Genomic DNA, 19,383 nt, shown 5'->3' with positions numbered 1-19,383 from the left:
CTCATTGTGTGTCAGAGAACACCTATTTTGTTTTTTAACATCTTTATTGGAGTATAATTGCTTTACATTGTTGTGTTAGTTGCTGTTGTATAACAAAGTGAATCAGCTATATGTATACATATATCCCTATATCCCCGCCCACATGCATCTCCCTCCCACCCTCCCTATCCCACCCCTCTAGGTGATCACAAAGCACTGAGCTGATCTCCCTGTGCTATGCGGCTGCTTCTCACTAGCTAGCTATTTTACATTTGGTAGTGTATATATGTCCATGCCACTCTCTCACTTCATCCCAGCTTACCCTTCCCACTCCCCGTGTCCTCAAGTCCATTCTCTATGTCTGCGTCTTTATTCCTGTCCTGCCCCTAGGTTCTTCAGAACCTTTTTTTTTTTTTAGATTCCATATATATGTGTATTTATTTTTCTCTTTCTGACTTACTTTACTCTGTATGACAGACTCTAGGTCCATCCACCTCACTACAAATAACTCAATTTCATTTCTTTCTATGGTTGGGTAATATTCCATTGTATATATGTGCCACATCTTTTTTATCCATTCATCTGTCGATGGACACTTAGGTTGCTTCCATGTCCTGGCTATTGTAAATAGTGCTGCAATGAACACTGTGGTACATGACTCTTTTTTATTTAAAATTAATTAATTTATTTTTATTTTTGGCTGCGTTGGGTCTTCGTTGCTGTGTGCGGGCTTTCTCTGGTTGTGGTGAACGGGGGCTACTCTTCGCTGCCGTGTGCAGGCTTCTCATTGCAGTGGCTTCTCTTGTTGCGGAGCACAGGCTCCAGGTGGATCAAAAAAGATCTTGCTGTGATTTATGTCAAAGAGTGTTCTTCCTATGTTTTCCTCTGAGAGTTTTATAGTGTCCAGTCTTACACTTAGGTCTCTAATCCATGTTGAGTTTATTTTTGTGTATGGTGTTAGGGAGTGTTCTAATTTCATTCTTTTACATGTAGCTGTCCAGTTTTCCCAGCATCACTTATTGAAGAGACTGTCTTTTCTCCATTGTATATCCATGCCTCCTTTGTCATAGATTAGTTGACCGTAGGTGCGTGGGTTTATCTCTGGGCTTTCTATCCTGTTCCATTGATCTATATTTGGGTTTTTGTGCCAGTACCATATTGTCTTGATTACTGTAGGCTTGCAGTATAGTCTGAAGTCAGCAAGTCTGATTCCTCCATCTCTGTTTTTTCCCCTCAGGATTGCTTTGGCTATTTGGGGTCTTTTGTGTCTCTGTACAAATCTTAACATTTTTTGTTCTAGTTCTGTAAAAAATGCCAGTCTAATTTGATAGGGATTGCATTGAATCTGTAGATTGCTTTGGGTAGTATAGTCATTTGCACAATATTGATTCTTCCAAGCCAAGAACATGGTATATCTCTCCATCTCTTTGTGTCATCTTTGATTTCTTTCATCAGTGTCTTATAGTTTTCTGAGTACAGGTCTTTTACCACCTTAGGTAGGTTTATTCCTAGGTATTTTGTTCTTTTTGTTGCAGTGGTGATTGGGATTGTTTCCTTAATTTCTCTTTCTGATCTTTCATTGTTAGTGTATAGGAATGCAAGAGATTTCTGTGCATTAATTTTGTATCCTACAACTTTACCAAATTCATTGATTAGCTCTAGTAGTTTTCTGGTGGCATCTTTAGGATTCTCTAGGTATAGTATCAGGTCATCTGCAAACAGTGACAGTTTTACGTCTTCTTTTCCAATTTGTATTCCTTTCTTTCTTTTTCTTCTCTGATTGCCGTGGCTAGGACTTCCAAAACTGTGTTGAATAATAGTGGTGAGAGTGGACATTCTTGTCTTGTTCCTGATCTTAGAGGAAATGGTTTCAGTTTTTCACCATTGAGAATGATGTTTGCTGTGGGTTTGTCATATATGGCCTTTATTATGTTTAGGTAGGTTCCATCTATGCCCACTTTCTGGAGAGTTTTTACCATAATGGGTGTTGAATTTTGTCAAAAGCTTTTTCTGCATCTATTGAGATGATCATATGGTTTTTATTCTTCAATTTGTTAATATGGTGTATCAGATTGATTGATTTGCATATATTGAAGAATCCCTGCATCCCTGGGATAAATCCCACTTGATCATGGTGTATGATCCTTTTAATGTGTTGTTGGATTCTGTTTGCTAGTATTTTGATGAGGATTTTTGCATCTATATTCATTAGTGATGTTGGTCTGTAATTTTCTTTTTTTGTAGTATCTTTATCTGGTTTTGGTATCAGGGTGATGGTGGCCTCATAGAATGAGCTTGGGAGTGTTCCTTCCTATGCAGTGTTTTGGAAGAGTTTGAGACGGATGGGTGTTAGCTCTTCTCTAAATGTTTGATAGAATTCACCTGTGAAGCCATCTGGCCCTGGACTTTTGTTTATTGGAAGATTTTTAATCACAGTTTCAATTTCACTACTTGTGATTGGTCTGTTCATATTTTCTGCTTCTTCCTTGTTCAGTCTTGGAAGGTTATACCTTTGTAAGAATTGGTCCATTTCTTCCAGATTGTCCATTTTATTAGCATAGAGTTGCTTGTAGTAGTCTCTTAGGATGCTTTGTATTTCTGTGGTGTACGTTGTAACTTCTCCTTTTTCATTTCTAATTTTATTGATATGAGTCCTCTCCCTCTTTTCCTTGTTGAGTCTGGCTAAAGGTTTATCAATTTTGTTTATCTTCTCAAAGAACCAGCTTTTAGTTTTATTGATCTTTGCTATTGTTTTCTTTGGTTTTATTTCATTTATTTCTTCTCTGATCTTTATGATTTCTTTCCTTCTACTAACTTTGGGTATTATTTGTTCTTCTTTCTCTATTTCTTTTAGGTGTAAGGTTAGATTATTTATTTGAGATTTTTCTTGTTTCTTGAGGTAGGATTGTATTACTATAAACTTCCCTCTTAGCACTGATTTTGCTGCATCCCATAGGTTTTGGATCATTGTGATTTTGTTGTCATTTGTTTCTACGTATTTTTTTATTTCCTCTTTGATTTCTTCAGTGATCTCTTGGTTATTTAGTAACGTACTGTTTAGCCTCCATGTGTTTGTGTTTTTTACATTTTTTTCCCTGTAATTGATTTCTAATCTCATAGCGTTGTGGTCGGAAAAGATGCTTGATATGATTTCAATTTTCTTAAAATTACTGAGGCTTTATTTGTGACCCAAGATGTGATCTATCCTGGAGAATGTTCCGTGTGCACTTGAGAAGAAAGTGTAATCTGCTCTTTTTGGATGGAATGTCCTATAAATATCTATTAAATCTATCCCATCTATTGTGTCATTTAAAGCTTGTGTTTCCTTATTAATTTTCTGTCTGGATGATCTGTCCACTGGTGTAAGTGAGGTGTTAAATTCCCCCACTATTATTGTGTTACTGTTGATTTCCTCTTTTATAGCTGTTAGCACTTGCCTTATGTATTGAGGTGTTCCTGTGTTGGGTGCATATATATTTATAATTGTTATATCGTTTTCTTGGATTGATCCCTTGATCATTATGTAGTGTCCTTCCTTGTCTCTTGTAACATTCTTTATTTTAAAGTCTACTTTACCTGATATGAGTATAGCTACTCCAGCTTTCTTCTGATTTCCATTTGCATGGAATATCTTTTTCCATCTCCTCACTTTTAGCCTGTATGTGTCCCTAGGTCTGAAATGGGTCTCTTGTAGGCAGCATATATATTGGTCTTGTTTTCATATCCATTCAGTGAGGCTGTGTCTTTTGGTTGGAGCTTTGGTTGGAGCATTCACATTTAAGGTAATTATCGATATGTATATTCATATTACCAGTTTTTAATTGTTATGGGTTTGTTTCTGTAGGTCCTTTTCTTCTCTTGTGTTTCCCACTTAGAGAAGTTCCTTTAGTATTTGTTATAGAGCTGGTTTGGTGGTACTGAACTATCTTAGCTTTTGCTTGTCTGTAAAGGTTTTGATTTCTCTGTCGAATCTGAATGAGATCCTTGCTGGGTAGAGTAATCTTGGTTGTAGGTTCTCCCCTTTCATCACTTTAAATGTATCATGCCACTCCCTTCTTGCTTGTAAAGTGTCTGCTGAGAAATCAGCTGTTAGCCTTATGGGAGTTCCCTTGTATGTTATTTGTTGTTTTTCCCTTGTTGCTTTCAATAATTTTTCTTTGCCTTCAATTTTTGTCAGTTTAATTACTATGTGCCTCAGCGTATTTCTCCTTGGGTTTATCCTGCCTGGGACTCTCTGTTCTTCCTGGACTTGGGTGGCTATTTCCTTTCCCATGTTAGGGAAATTTTTGACTGTAATCTCTCTAAATATTTTCTTGGGTCCTTTCTCTCTCTCTTCTCCTTCTGGGACCCCTATAATGCAAATTTTGTTGCGTTTAATACTGAGACCTATTAGGCTGTCTTCATTTCTTTTCATTCTTCTTTCTTAATGTGTTCTGTGGCAGTGAATTCCACCATTCTGTCTTCCAGATCACTTATCCGTTCTTCTGCCTCAGTTATTCTGCTATTGATTCCTTCTAGTGTAGTTTTCATTTCAGTTATTGTATTGTTCATCTCTGTTTGTTCTTTAATTCTTCTAAATGTTTGTTCTGTAATTATTCTAGGTCTTTGTTAAACATTTCTTGTATCTTCTGAATCTTTGTCTCCATTCTTTTTCTGAAGTCATGGATCATCTTTACTATCATTATTCTGTATTTTTTTTGGAAGGTTTCCTATCTCCACTTCATTTAATTGTTTTTCTGGGATTTTCTCTTGTTCCTTCATCTGGTACATAGCCCTCTGCCTTTTCGTCTTGTCTGTCTTTCTGTGAATGTGGATTTTGTTCCACAGGCTGCAGAATTGTAGTACTTTGTGCTTCTGCTGTCTGCCCTCTGGTGGCTGAGGCTATCTAAGAGGCTTGTGCAAGCTTCCTGATGGGAGGGACTGGTGGTGGGTAGAGCTGGGTGTTGCTCTGGTGGGCAGAGCTCAGTAAAACGTTAATCCGCTTGTCTGCTGATGGGTCAGGCTGGGTTCCCTCCCTGTTGGTTGTTTGGCCTGAGGCAACCCAGCACTGGAGCCTACCTGGCTCTTTGGTTGGGCTAATGGTGGACTCTGGGAGGGCTCGTGCCAAGGAGTACTTCCCAGAACTGCTGCTGCCAGTGTCCTTGTCCCCACAATGAGCCACAGCCACCCCCCTACCCCCTCCACAGGAGACCCTCCAACACTAGCAGGTAGGTGTGGTTCAGTCTCCTATGGGGTCACTGCTCCTTCCCCCAGGTCCTAATGTGCACACTACTTTGCCTGTGCCCTCCAAGAGTCAAATCTCTGTTTCCTCGAGTCCTGTCAAAGTCCTGCATTCAAATCCCGCTAGCCTTCAACATCTGATTCTCTGGGAATTCCTCCTCCTTTTGCCAGACCCCCAGGTTGGGAAGCCTGACATGGGGCTCAGAACCTTCACTCCAGTGGGTGGACTTCTGTGGTATAAGTGTTCTCCAGTTTATGAGTCACCCACCCAGCAGTTATGGGATTTGATTTTATTGTGATTGCACCCCTCCTACCATCTCATTGCAGATTCTCCTTTGTCTTTGGATGTGGGGTATCTTTTTTGGTGAGTTCCAGTGTCTTCCTGTCAATGATTTTTCAGCAGTTAGTTGTGAATCCAGTGCTCTCGCAAGAGGGAGTGAGTGCACATCCTTCTACTCCGTCATCTTGAACCTAGTGGAGTTAAATATATCTTAACTTTTGTCAATTGTAACCCCAGAGAATATGTCCCATATGTGTTCTATTTTTACAGTAGGAGCTCCTAGGCTCATGATAGAAAAATGCAGTCTTAGAGCCTACACTGACTTTTAACATAACTGCATCCTTTTCTTCTTTCTTTTCCTTTTACCCAGCAGGAGATAACTGTGGGAAAAACCAGATCAGTTATAGACAAAATAAAGAAACTCTAATTTTCCTTGCAATTTGGCTACAATTTAAACACAATAAGCAATTTTCTGGCTAGGATATGAAAGGATGTAGAAAATCTTTGTTGCCATGGTAACACCAAAAATTTAGATACTATAAAACTTGTAGTTATGTATGAAACTATTGAAGAGAAGTGGATGTAAGAAAATCCCAGATGGACTGATATTCAGAGACAGGACCTCTTTATACATGACTATCAAAAATGGCAGTGTCTGGAGGCAACGTTGGAGAAGAAAGCCTGCCAAGATTGAGATAGATGAAAGATTAACAATGGTGGGAACAGGTTCGAGAGACTGGAGTCTAGAAGACTGTCAAATGCAGCAATATTTACTCGGACTAACAATTATCCCTGGCTTACCACTCCAGTTTTGCTGAGTAAAGGGCAGTGATTGTGGACCTAGTCTAGAGAATACATGAGACTAGATGATATACTCTAGTCTCATGTATTCGCAAGGTGCCTAGTACAAAGGGCTCTTCTACCATGGGTTCAAAAGATGAAACTGAGTTCCAACTCCCATCAGATCCCAGGATTAAACATTGATAAGATCAAAGAAATTGGACTTAGGCAGGAACAGCTGTGGCACTGGGAGGAAGGCTAACCAGAGATGAAGCCAATATTAAAAATTGTTGCCTTAGGCCAAGATTAACTTGATACATGGTGATATCTGAATAAACACATTTTCACTTTAGTAGCCACATACTGGAATGAGATTGCACATTCTTGGAAATAAATATAAAGCAAAAGAGTTGTATAATTAAATCTCCACTGCTATCTATAAACAATGTCCAATATATCATAAAGCACTGTGAAATATGTGATGAAAATGGAACACATAAAAAGAAACCAAAGAAACATATCCACAGAAATGCAGATACTGGAATTAGCAGGAAAAAAAGCTTAAAACTAGTATTATAAATATATTTGGCTTGTGTCACTGGCTTGGGCTAGCTCTGTCCCTCAAGTAAAGATCACTGCTCCTCTCAAATGGACTGACTCTGTATGGCTCTTTCTCATTCCAGGTTCCAGTAACAACCCCCTCTCCTTGGTCATTAATGCATTTTGGTAGAAATAATGGCTACCAAAAAAAAAAAAAAAACCCTCACAAAAGCAAAGCCTTTACAGGTAAATTTTTTTTTAAATTTATTTTATTTTATTTATTTTTGGCTGCATTGGGTCTTCGCTGTGCACAGGCTTTCTCTAGTAGCAGCGAGTGGGGGCTGCTCTTCATTGTGCGGGCTTCTCTTTGCAGTGGCTTCTCTTGTTGTGGAGCACAGGCTGTAGGCACGCGGGCTTCAGTAGTTGTGGCATGCAGGCTCAGTAGTTGTGGCTCGCAGGCTCAGTAGTTGTGGCTCATGAGCTTAGCTGCTCCGCAGCATGTGGGATCTTCCTGAACAAGGGCTTGAACCCATGTCCCCTGCATTGGCAGGCTTATTCTTAACCACTGCACCACAAAGGAAACCCCCTTTACAGGTAAATTTTAACAACTGACTTCTCAATTAGTTTTTACCACATATAATTTTTTCATATGAAAAAGAATTGATCCCAATGAGTATACTTTTAATAAAAATATAAAGTTGGGAAACAATAATTTATTTAATTGTGGTTTTAGAATAATGAAATTAAATTGGCTTAATGGAATTTACTTGGTATACTTTCTCATAGATATTTTAATTTGAAGATTTAAGTAGAGCAACTCTCAAAAGCTGGAGGAAATAGGATTTTTAGACTACAAATGCAACATAGAGATCTCATTTAAGGCTGACTGTAACTATGGGAAAAAACATGGAGGAAGTAACTCAGAGTCAGATAAAATCCTACACTTACAGCAGTCTTGTTACAAAGTTCCCCACATTAATGTAGTTTACTTACAAGGTACCAAATTGAGTTTGCCTGCTCTTCTTAAAGTGGTGGGTTAAGATGTGTCCCAACAGATGAACAGCTCTTACTGCAGGTGACTGTCCACATCAGGCACTGGGTTTTTGATCCAGAATGGAGGGAAGCTTAGCTACATAGAATTTTCAGAAGAATTTCATTTTAGACACCTGAGAAGCTGTAACTTGATGCTTGTGAATGTCTATATTTCACCACTAGATGTCACCGGGAGATAAGCAGTTACTGACCAGACTGTAGCTTATTGGAAGTTTACTTATGAAAAAAATTGATCGATTTTGTGAATATATTTTTTGTTTGTTTGCTCATAAAAACCTGGTAGTATCAGACACCTCTTATGACCTGCATCACATCTTCTAGCCCTCTATTTTTTTCCCCAGCCATTGCTAAGGCAACTGGTTAGAGAGCCTAACTTGATCTGCACTGGGTATCTTGCATTTTTGCGCTAAGGCTTTTCTCACGATGTGGTTGGAACACCTGTGAGCAGCTGCTTATCACGCTTGGATGCTCAAAACTGTAAGTGTGTGGGAATTAACACTCCTCGGGGCAATCCTTGACGCTTAGGGGACAGGGGTCATGGGTATGCGCTCCCCTCATCTGCCTCAGGCTGAGAACACTGAGCCACAGGCTGCAGGATTCATCAGAGGGTTCCAGTGGGATCAGATCCTAGTTTTCCATAGTGGTGGCCAATCTGATAACACACCATTTTACTGGCTTTCTATCCTTTCCTGTTTTACTGAGTGTCCCACTCCTAATACCTGGCATCATGCCCCTAAATAAAGTCTTACCTATAAAGCTCCCTTTGTCATTGCAGTGTACTTTGACTTTCTCTCCTTTCCTATTTTAGATCTGCTTTCCTGAAGGGACACAAGCACAATCCACTACCCTGATAAAGAATATTTTCAGCCCCCAGAAATCTCCCTCTTGGTTCCACTTCCCAGATAACATCTTTTAAGGACAACAAATACTCTGATCTCCATGTCCAGAGTTTAGTTTTGATTCTGTTTTTGAACTTCATGTTACTAGAATCATACAGTAAGACTTATTTTGTGTCTGCCTTCTCTCACTCAACATTATTTTTGTGATTTTATTCATGTTGCGACATGCAGCAGTAATTTATTATTTTTCATTGCTGTGTAGTATACCATTGTGTGAATATACCAAAATTTATTCATTCTACTCTGGATAGAAATTCAAATTATTTCCAGATTTTAGGTGTGTTGGGCAATGCAGTTTTGAACATTTTTGTACATGTTTTTTGTGAATATAAACACTCATTTCTCTTGGAATATACATGTAAATGAAATCCTGGGTCACAGGTTATATATAATTTTTACATTCAATAAATAATGACAAACAGGTTTTCATAGTGTTTATACCAATCTACCTTCTATCTTATCCACATCCTAATTCATATTTGATATATTAACCCTTTTAATTTTAACCCTTCTGGCGTGGGTGTAGAGCATCCAATTGTTATTTTGGCTCATGTTTCCCTGTTGACTAATTGTACTTAACATATTTTCATATGCCTTTGAGCTATTTATATACACTCTTTTGTGAAGTACCAGTTTAAGGTTTTAGCTATTTGTGTGTGTGTGTGTGTGTGTGTGTGTGTGTGTGTCTGTGGTGGGGAGGGGATTCAGTCTTTTAATTGTTGAATTGAAGTTCTTTATAATTTCTGTATACAAATCCTTTGTTGGATATGCATTGTGATATTTTCTACAAGTCTTGGTTTACTCTTCACTCTCTTAAAGTTGTATTTTGATGAAAAGGATTTCTTGTTAATGGGATACAGTTTATTGACATTTTTCTTTATGACTTTTGTTCTACTCTTGTAATTTATTTACCCCTACCCCAAGGTCATGAGATATTCTCCTTAATCTATGGTTCTCAAACTCGAGTGGACATCAGAATCATCTGGAAGGCTTTTTAAAGTGTATCTTGTTGGGACCCACCCCCAGAGTTTCTAATTCTTTAGGTCAGGGAAGAGGCCCAAGAATCTGCATTTCTTATGACTTCCAAATGATGCAGATTCTTCTGGTCTGAGGATCCCACTTTGCAAGCCTCTGTACAATTTTATCTTTGAGAAGCTTAACTACTTTACTTCTTACATTTGTATCTATAATATACCTGGATTTGATTTTTGTGTACAGTGTGAAATGGGGTAAAATTGTATTTTTTCAATGTTAGTTAATTGCTTAATAACACTGATACGCAGTACCAGTTGTGTTGTAATTTCAGTGTCCATATGTAAGTATATGGGTCTGTTTCTGGACTCATTCTGATCCTTTCTTCTATAAGTCTATCCTTGCACCAATGCAATGTAGTAAAGTAATCTTATTTACTCTAGGTTTATACTAAATCTTGATACTAGAGTGACTCTTCCTACTTTTCTCTTCTTTAAGCGCATCTTGTGAAAGGAGAGAAAAAATATAATGTTGATTTTTGGGCTTAATAAAGAAAAGTTAGACTTATTTCTACATGTTAAAAAACAGAGATGTCTATTTAAGTGTAAACACTGGGGCAACAATTATTAATAAGAAAACAATACAGAATTATAGACTTTTTGGAAGTTAGAGGTTACTTTCATAAGCCATAGCAACAGTCTCTGAAGTCTAGACATCTATAGGGCACCTCTGTTAGAAAAACAAATTTGAAAGTCAGTAAGACTTTGAAAAGTGAAAGAGGTAAAGTGAAGATTTTGAAAGTGAATATATCCTGTGTTATGGGTTGAATTGTGTCTCCCTAAAATTCATATGTTGGAGCCCTAATGCCCGGCATCTCAGAATGCAGCTGTATTTGGAGACAGGGCCTTTGGAAAGGTAATTAAGTTAAGATGAGGCTGCTAGGGTGGCCCCTAATCTAATGTGAGTGGTATCTTTATAAGAAGAGGAAATTCATACACACAAAGAGTCAAGAGGATGTGCATGCACAGAGGAAATATGGTCTGAGGACATTGATGTGAGAAGATGGCCATCTACAAGCTGAAGAGAGAGACCTCAGGAGGAACCACATCTGCTGACACCTTGATCTTGGACTTCTGGCCTCTAGAACACTGAGAAATACATTTTTGTTGTTTGAGTCTCCCAGTCTGTGGTAGCTGTTATGGCAACACTAGCCAACTAATACATCCGGTGTTGGCAAAGTTTCTTTTAGGTGATTAGCCATTAGGCAAGGTAGACAAGTAAACAAGCATATAACGACCATAGCAGGATAATAATTAAACTTTTAGGCAGCATTTTCAGAACATATGAGGGAAAATCAAAGTCTTCTTAAAATAGTTTTCGTAGAGGATGCTCTTAAGGAGAATTCTTGAGTAAACACATAGCAAAGAATGGTTTCACCTACTTTCTATCTGATTATGTGTCCCTAAAAAATAAACTGGGAAAAAACGATATTAAATGTAATTGGCACGAGAAGAGGCACCTAATAGGTGTGTTGACTATTATCCTTCTTATGTAGTGATTCTGAAACAGGTGCGAACCATTAAGCAGCATGGCCAAGAAAATGTTCTCTGACTGTCCAAGATTCTCATCGGCTTCTTATGGAAGAGTTAAAGTTGATATCTAACACACAAGGTGTTAGATGGGTGCTCATTATAGAAGGTTCAACCTTCTTGATATCTTCATCAATTTCTGAATTAAAAACCACTTGAAATATTCTCATGGGTATATAGTCTCACTGCCTCAGTCCTAGATGATTATTGAAGCCAATATTTGGGGCTCTGAGTGAGCAAGGCCATGTAAGCAGTACAAATATAGATAAAGTGGATTTAATGAGGCTCATTCCACCCCTGTACTTAGAATCATCAACCTCTACATTTATGGTTGGTGCACAACACTCTAGATTTATGGTTGGTTTACATGTTTCTTTTTCTAGAGTGTGAGCGTCTGTCTTCTACACTTTCTCATCTTAGTGTTCAGCATGTCCCTTGGTATTTATTAAATATTGATTAAATTATTAAGAAAAAACTGAAATCTAAGAGAAAGGAACTTTGCTTTAAATTGATTTATATTCTAAGTTACCTACATCTTTGAGCTGCTTTCTTCACTATAAAAGATTAAGATTATTTTTCAAATCATTAATTTGTTTGGAGCTTTTGTTTTTAATGAATCTAAAGATTTATGCCTTTTATTAATTCTGGAAAATTCCCAACCATTACTTCTTCAAATATTTCCTCTTCTCATTATGTGTTTTGTCTCCTAATGAAACTTCTATTGGGCTTATACTGGATTTCATGTTAGTCTTCATATCTCTTAACTTCTTTTTTTCATATTCAAGTCTTTAGTGCTTTAGTGCTGTATTGCATTGTAGGAAATTCTTCAGATATCCATATATATATATATATATATATATATATATATATATTTTTTTTTTTTTTTTTTTTTTTTTTTTTTTTTTTTGCGGTACGCGGGCCCCTCACTGTTGTGGCCTCTCCCGTTGCGGAGCACAGGCTCCGGACGCTCAGGCTCAGCGGCCATGGCTCACGGGCCCAGCCGCTCCGCGGCATGTGGGATCTTCCCGGACCGGGGCACGAACCCGTGTCCCCTGCATCGGCAGGCAGACTCCCAACCACTGCGCCACCAGGGAAGCCCCTAGATATATTTTAAAAGTGCTTTCTCTCTCTCTCTCTTTTTTTTTTTTTGGCTGTGTTGGGTCTTTGTTGCTGTGCGTGGGCTTTCTCTGGTTGCGGCAAGCGGGGTCTACTCTTCGTTGCGGTGCGCGGGCTTCTCATTGCAGTGGCTTCTCTTGTTGCGGAACCCGGGCTCTAGGCGTGCGGGCTTCAGTAATTGTGGCTTTTACTGGAAAAGATTTGCTGTGAGGGGCGAGAAGCACACAGATCAGATTCCTGAAGCCAGAAAGGCAAGCAAAAAACTTGAAGCAGAGAGGGAGAGAAAATGAGGTCAGTAAAAGGCAAATGGTTATAAGAGGCAGTGGATTTCTCTTGCAGGGAAGTTGAAGTTTCTGTTGGTGGGGAGGGGAATGTAAGATGACTGTGTGAGACCATGTGGGGAGGGCAGCTCACATCTGTGTCCTGAGGAGGCAGGAATTCAAGAGCTGTGATGGTGTTTGGAGGAGCACCAAGTAAGAGCTGTTAGAAAGGACATGAGAATGCTGGTGGTCTAAGCACCAAAGAGTCAAGTCCTGAGCAATGAGTCAAGAAGGATCCCCAGGCTGTCTGGTGACCCAGGGAAGAATGCTGGACTCCCCTAGGATAGCTAGGGTATCCTGCCATCTTAAATTCTTTTTTTTTAATTAGTTTTTATTGGAGTATAGTTGCTTTACAATGTTGTGTTAGTTTCTGCTGTACAGCAAAGTGAATCAGCTATACGTATACATATATCCCCTCTTTTTTGGATTTCCTTCCCATTTAGGTCACCACAGAGCACTAAGTAGAGTTCTCTGTGCCATACAGTATGTTCTCATTAGTTATCTATTTTATACAGAGTATTAATAGTGTATATATGTCAATCTCAATCTCCCAATCCATCCCACCTGCCCTCCCCCTTGGTATCTTATGTTTGTTCTCTACGTCCGTTTCTCTATTTCTGCTTTTCAAATAAGATCATCTGTACCATTTTTCTAGATTCTACACATATTCACTAATATATGACCCATCCAAGTTTTCTCCTCTGGGGTTTCCTGATACAGGGAGCACATAATTATCAGTGACCTGTATAACCACTTCCTTCTCTCCCAATTCTTTTCTTCTATTTTCCTGGTCATGGTCACCTTCCCCCCACCCACATTTTATCCCTTGATGTTGGCATCCAGTTCTGCTCTTTCTCAGCTCCCCATGTTCTCAGTATTCCTCAGCCAGCTCCTGAGAAGCCCCTGTCTTCCCCTCCTTCAGATCTGTCCTTTTCCGACGTAGCTGAGTGTACATTCAGGAGTGGAGCTGCTTGGGATGCTGCAGATCCACAGTGGGGCCACGACTCAAGTACCAGCTGCTTCCTGCTCCCTGGTGAGGATCAACTCTGCCCACAGGAGCTGAGCTGAACACCTTGTGGCTCTGCTCCACTTCTCTTTCCAGTCCTCCTCCCCCACCCCTCCTAGCCTCTTCCTCTCCTGTACTTCCTCCTCCATCTGCTATGTCCCTTGGTGTCTCTGCCCAGCTCCCAACCTCTTGGTCCCAGACTAACTTAGTTAGTTAACTCTCTTTTCTCTTCTTCCCGCTCAAACTCAAACTGCCTTCTCCTCAGTTTTCCCCAGTCATGGTGAAGGGTATAAGCACTGGTGGCTACATAATTTTGGGGTCCTGTACAAAATGTAAATGTGGGGCCTCATATTTAAAAAGCAAGAAAAAGTGCTTTCAATGGTTCTAAAATATAAACCTATTTCCTTTCTTTTGAAGTCAGCTCCCTTCTCTCTCTCTCTCTCTCTCTCTCTCTCTCTCTTTCAACCTATCTTTGTGTACTTTTTTTGGTTTGTTTGTTTTAATTCGCTAGTGTCACTGTCTCTTGGGCAAAAGAATTCATAGGGCGAGTGCAGACCCTCTTAGGCACCTGGGGGCTTCCCTCTCCTTGCTTTTTTTGTGTGTTTTTAATAACTTTCATCCAAATGCAGACATCTTGTGTACAACAATAGACACTGAGGTAAAGAGTGTTTTTATCTTTATTTTCTTGGCTTCAAAGTGAACTTGTCTTTTTTTTTTGCTAAGCATCAAGTGTGTCTATTTCAGTCAGTGAGTTAGGAGTTAACTGGGTTTGTGTGTTTTGTTGTTGTTTCAACAGCCTTCAAATTCCTCTGGCATTACCTTGTTTGTACAGTAGGACTATTTGCTAAAGAGTTTTTCTTAATGTCTGCCTCACTCTCAGGCTTCGATACTTCCTTTGTGAGGTGCCTCAAGGTTTATGGTCATGCTGCTGCCTCTCTTGCAGCAGTAGAATGTTCCTATTACTCTATGCTTGCTCACCTGCTTGGGACGGAGAGTAGGGGCATTATCTTTATTCTGACTCAGTCTCATTATTAAGCATTGTCTTTCAGTTTTAGGGCTTGGGCCTCCTAAGTGTTCCTGCCTTCCTCTCAGCAGTATGGAACCTCTAATAGTTGAGGACAGGATGTTTTATTGTCCCTTCCCCACTTTTTCCTCTTTCTCCAATTGCTGTGTGTCTTCACCTGTGCCCTGAAGACAGTAGAGCTTTTTGCCCTCCTCCACTGTCCTCCCCTCCCTCACCAGGTTAAGGTTTTTTTCTGTGTGGGAGATAGTGGAGAAAGATCTGGTTGGGACTTCCTGCCTTTCTCAGATCTCAGGGCTGTGCCGCGAGGAAGGATTTCTCTGGCCTATATCCTTGATTCCAATCTTTCAGGAGCCCCTGGTGAGGTCCATGGAAAAATCCTAGAGATATAAGTGAATTTCCCTTATCTGTGACTCTTAAGGGTTCTATATACTTATGCTAGACTTTAGGAATTTATTAACAATTTTAGCTGAATTATTCTTCCTGGCTTATGTAGCATCTGGCATCTGTCCCAAGTAAGCAATGCATCTCCTATTTCCTTGGAGGAATCTTTCCTTAAATTCTGGGTTAATTGGTTGCCCTGATACTTCAGTGCTGTGATGGTTTCAAGAAAAGTTGTGATTTTGGTTATCCAGCTTTTAAAATTACAAGTATTCAAGTGAAGCTCTTTCCAGCTTTCTATGTTCTAATTTTAACTTTGCAAAAAATGTTTTTCCTTGAATTAGCCTGAGATAATTTTTGTTTACTTATACACCAATAAATAACAAAATAAATAGCCTAAATACATTTATCTGGGTGATAAATAGAATAAAAAAATATTTAAGAGACTTTAAGCAGTTATAAACACCATGAAAGAGGAAGGTCAGCATGTCCAGCAGAGACCAGTGTATGATAAGGCAGGCATGGAACATTCAAGCAGGACCAATGAGAAGAGAATCTTGGATAAATAACCCCAGAATATTCTATTAACTTCACTTCCCACATATTCTCACTGCTTTCTTATTATAAATGTTGACCTAAAACAAATAGACGACCAGATATTTCTCCAGCAAAATTGGGTTTATTCAGGATGAGCAGAGAATTGCAGTTTGGCATCTGCAATCATGATGAGTCACGTAAAAGCTTGAGAACCCCCACTTGGGGCCTCTGACACTATTTAATTGAGGGTTTTATTTATTAACTTTTTACATTAGTAATAGTACATTTATAGCAGGACCCTTTGTAAACTTCATGCTTATTAGCATATATTTTAATTCTAAGTAAAACTCTAAAGTTTCTCATTTCATCAAGTAGGATCACAAGTAATGGTTTCTGATTTTTTTTTAATCATCTTTATTGGAGTATAATTGCTTTACAATGGTGTGTTAGTTTCTGCTTTATAACAAAGTGAAGCAGTTATACATACACATATATCCCCATATCTCTTCCCTCTTGCGTCTCCCTCCCTCCCACCCTCCCTATCCCACCCCTCTAGGTGGTCACAAAGCACTGAGCTGATCTCCCTGTACTATGTGGCTGCTTCCCACTAGCTATCGGTTTTACAATTGGTAGTGTATATATGTCCATGCCACTCTCTCACTTTGTCCCAGCTTACCCTTCCCCCTCCCCATAACCTCACGTCCATTCTCTAGTAGGTCTGCATCTTTATTCCTGTCCTGCCCCTAAGTTCATCAGAACCTTTTTTTTTTTTTTTTTTAGATTCCATATATATGTGTTAGCATACGGTATTTGTTTTTCTCTTTCTGACTTACTTCACTCTGTATGACAGACTCTAGGTCCATTCACCTCACTACAAATAACTCAATTTTGTTTCTTTTTATGGTTGAGTAATATTCCATTGTATATATGTGCCACATCTTCTTTATCCATTCATCTGTTGATGGACACTTAGGTTACTTCCATGTCCTGGCTACTGTAAATAAAGCTGCAATGAACATGTTGGTACATGACTCTTTTTGGATTATTGCTTTCTCAGGGTATATGCCCAGTAGTGGGATTGCTGGGTCGGATGGTAGTCCTATTTTTAATTTTTTAAGGAACCTCCATACTGTTCTCCATATTGGCTGTATTAGTTTACATTCCCACCAACAGTGCACGAGGGTACCCTTTTCTCCACATCCTCTCCAGCATTTATTGTTTGTAGATTTTTTGATGATGGCCATTCTGACTGGTGTTAGGTGATACCTCATTGTAGTTTTGATTTGCATTTCTCTAATGATTAGTGATGTTGAGCCTCCCTTCATGTGTTTGTTGGCAATCCCAACTAATTTTAGGAAGCACTATTTTCATTACACCAGACCAGCAAGAATTTTTCCAGGAAAAAAAAAACCCAAATATTAAAATAGTAACCATTAGCTAATCTCATTTATGTATATTTACTCAGAAATTATCTATAACTGACTCAAATAAAATACTTGCAAATATAAACAAACACCACATAAAGTGGGATTTATCCAGAGAATGCAAGGTTTGTCTACCAATAAAAATCACTGGAGGGCTTCCCTGGTGGCGCAGTGGTTGGGAGTCCGCCTGCCGATGCAGGGGACACGGGTTCGTGCCCCGGTCTGGGAGGATCCCACGTGCCGCGGAGGGGCTGGGCCCGTGAGCCGTGGCCGCTGAGCCTGTGCGTCCGGAGCCTGTGCTCCGCAACGGGAGAGGCCACAACAGTGACAGACCCGCGTACCGCAAAAAAAAAAAAAGCGCTGATCATCCAGAAGCCTGTGACTGTCCATTCCCAGGCTTGAAGCCGGAAAAATACCTCGGCCTGCCAGAAGGGCAGGCTTATGGACCTAGGTAAGTGAAAGTGTACTGCCAATGCTCGAATGCCCAAGAAGGTAACCTAGATGAGGAGAAGGATAAGAATTCCACGCCGGTTGCTCAGAAGATACCGTGAATCTAAGAAGATTGACCGCCACATGTATCACAGCCTGTACCTGAAAGTGAAGGGTAATGTGTTCAAAAACAAGCCCGGAACATATCCACAAGCTGAAGTTAGACAAAGCTTGCAAGAAGCTTCAGACCGACTAGGCTGAGGCCCGCAGGTCTAAGACCAGGGAAGCACGAGAGCAATGTGAAGACGGGTTCCAAGCCAAGAAGGGAGAAATCATCAAGGCTCTGTCCAAGGAGGAAGAGACCAAGAAATAGGTTCTCCCCCTCTTGTCTGTACATAGTGGCCTCAGCAATTACATAGATCACTCATTCAATAAAATGAGACTTTATCTGCCTAAAAATGTGTTGATAGCTTTGGTTTATTTATTTTTTGCTAAGGCTAAATCAAAATTTTCACAGTAACACCCATGTTATCTGTATCTAGTTTTATTTATTTATTTTTGCGGTACGCGGGCCTCGCACTGCTGTGGCCTCTCCCGTTGCGGAGCACAGGCTCAGGACGCGTAGGCTCAGCGGCCATGGCTCACGGGCCCAGCCACTCGGCGGCATGTGGGATCTTCGTGGACCGAGGCACGAACCCGCGTCCCCTGCATCAGCAGGAGGACTCCCAACCACTGCGCCACCAGGGAAGCCCCTCTAGTTTTATTTTTATCTGTATATTTTCTAAGGCAAAGGAGAAAATGCAACCAGTCATTCCAAAATTTATACAAAAAGAAACATGTTAAAAATCAGAGTGAACTTCCGGGAAAATAGTAGAGGGAAATATTTCATAATTCATTTCACTGAAATAAACCCAAAATAGAAAAAGGAACTTCCTCTTTACTGAACCTAGAGAAGAGCTGTAACTTAAAACAAAACCAAGGAAAGTCTATAACTTATAAACAAGGTTGGAATAAATTTTTAGCATACATTTTCACTCATTTTAAATAAAATGGAAGGTCGATGGATATCTGTAGTTTAGGATAATAGTTTAATTCATAAGAATTAATAAAGGCTGCTGGGGCCTTTGTTAGAAGACAAGTATGGAGGGGAAAATTGTTATGGAAATGGAGAACAAATTAATCTGTGAGAAACCTTTGGCTTTAGAAATTGGGGAATGCCCACATGAGTCTCTGGCCTCATGAGTGTGTAGTGACCCATATGGTTCAACATGGAGCTTTTTAAAAATTTTTTTAATTAAAAAAACCTTTTTATTGGAGTATAGTTGATTTACAATGTTGTGTTAGTTTCAGGTATACAGCAAGGTGACTCCATTATACATATATATATATATATATATATATATATATATATATGTATATATCAACTCTTTTTTAGATTCTTTTGCCATATAGGTCATTAAAGAGTACTGAATATAGTTCCCTATGCTATACAGTAGGTCCTTATTAGTTATCTATTTTATATATAGTAGTGTGTCTATGTCAATCTCAATCTCCCAATTTATCCCCCCTCACCCTTACTGCCTGGTGACCATAAGTTTGTTTCCTACATTTGTGACTCTATTTCCATCCTGTAAATAAGTTCATTTGTACCATTTTTTTAGGTTCCACATATAAGCGATATCATATGATATTTGTCTTTCTCTGTCTGACTTACTTCACTCAGTATGACAGTCTCTAAGTCCATCCACGTTGCTGCAAATGGCATTATTCCGTTCCTTTTTATGGCTGACTAATATTTCATTGTATATATGTACCGCATCTTCTTTATCCATTCTCT

Source organism: Tursiops truncatus, chromosome 1, assembly GCF_011762595.2.
Source record: "Tursiops truncatus isolate mTurTru1 chromosome 1, mTurTru1.mat.Y, whole genome shotgun sequence".
NCBI lineage: Eukaryota > Metazoa > Chordata > Mammalia > Artiodactyla > Delphinidae > Tursiops > Tursiops truncatus.
Note: the sequence above shows the minus strand (reverse complement) of the source record.